The 1576-nt window shown below is 34.0% G+C and overlaps 1 protein-coding gene across 1 annotated transcript in view; it reads right to left on the bottom strand.

Moving 5' to 3' along the window:
* Window positions 1–370, bottom strand: part of LOC107602338 (uncharacterized) — a 7577-nt gene extending 7207 nt beyond the window's left edge. Inside the window, exon 1 of the mRNA XM_016294816.1 lies at window positions 312–370. The gene's annotated coding sequence lies outside the window, so the exon portion shown is untranslated. The remainder of the gene's footprint in view (window positions 1–311) is intronic.
* Window positions 371–1576: the final 1206 nt, after the last annotated feature.

Below are 1576 nucleotides of genomic sequence, written 5' to 3'. Positions count from 1 at the left end.
AATATTTAGTATTAATAATAAAAAAAAAAAAAAAAAAAATATATATATATATATATATATATATATATATATATTAGTACTACAAACCAATGCACATGGCTAGTGGGTTAAAGTTGGGTTTACCCTAATTCAGTTAAAACTTGTATTACTTTTTTATTACTTGATTTTAATCCTATGCAATTTGCTCATGTATGCAAAATGTGATTTCTTAGATTTTTTTACAATTATTTAAGGTTTGTCAACAAACTTGTGTACTTCAATGTCAGAGCAGAAATATTAAGTAAAAAGCAATATAGAAACATTCAACTCACCTCAGGGCAGTAAAGACTTCCAAAGTTTATGTCGACTTGTCAATGCGATGAGCGCTAGAGTGCAACAAGCTTTTGTTGCAGTGAACAAGCAAGAAGAGGGCTGTAATCTGAACCTAGTGATTCCAATTAAGCAATTTAATTTCCTATCTCCCAATAGACGTACACAGTATAACAGGCAGATTGTCACACTGACTTTCCTTTTCTGTATATGCAATAAAAGAGTATACGGTCAGTCTCATTTATAGTTTCTACAACTGTACACCATTTTTGATACTACAGTTTTTTTCTGAACATTAACTCCTGCAGAAGCTACTTATTATAGAGCAAAGTCTTTATATAAACTATGTTTTGTAGATTGTCTGTGTGCAAGCTGCATTTGATCCTTACCAGTATGCTGTAATAATGTGTTTAATAATGTGTGTTTAATTATGGCTTGTTCTCTCGTTCGGAAACAGTGAGATTATAAATCGAATGACCCACAATCATCATGTTCTTTCTGCATTCACCTTCTTCCTTCATTCAGAAAGACCTGCAACATGTGAATTCATTCCTTGTTCTGTGAATTTAGGCTTGAAGTTAAATTAGCTTAGTATTGCTTTATAATCTCATTCATCAGTTTTAGGATATCATAGTATGACAGTAATATAATCTGGACATTTATCGAACTAAAAGACATGGTGGAAGAAGGATGAGGAGTTCAGACATGGAAACCTAAAAAAAAGAAAGACATGTGATGTACTGTGTGGAGATGATTTTTGTCGCGTGTGAGTGTCTCCTGCTAGCTGAACAAAGAATGTATTGAGCAAGTTATGACTCACGTGAGAAAGGTGCTTTTTGTTACCAGACAAATTATGAACCATGTTTAACTGTGATTTATTCAGACTGAATGTCCTCATCAAGCATAACTTGAAAAATTTTATGTTTATTGCTTCTTGTCAAGAAGTTCTTGATTGGGTTCCTCAATTTATTGTCAATTTTGCCACTGTGGATTTTTAGACAATAAACTTTAAAACTGTAATGTGGTGTTTTGTTTCATGGTCCCTGTTTGTGTCATGCTTCCCTTGCCCTCATGTATTCATGCCATTGGTTCCCCTCTTCATGGTGTCATGTTCTGATTGGTTGTCTTAGTCATGTGTCTTGTTTCCCATTGGTTCGTTCTTGTCATGTGACCCTCTTGTTTCCTATAAGTAGCTTCATGTTCCCATTGTGCCCTTGTCGTGTATTGAATGTATTTAACCCGCTGTTGGTGAGTCAAGTCAAGTCAA

This window comes from Sinocyclocheilus grahami, unplaced genomic scaffold (assembly GCF_001515645.1).
Source record: "Sinocyclocheilus grahami isolate Dianchi unplaced genomic scaffold, SAMN03320097.WGS_v1.1 scaffold324.1, whole genome shotgun sequence".
Classification (NCBI taxonomy): domain Eukaryota; kingdom Metazoa; phylum Chordata; class Actinopteri; order Cypriniformes; family Cyprinidae; genus Sinocyclocheilus; species Sinocyclocheilus grahami.
This window is presented reverse-complemented; position numbering and strand designations above follow the sequence as displayed.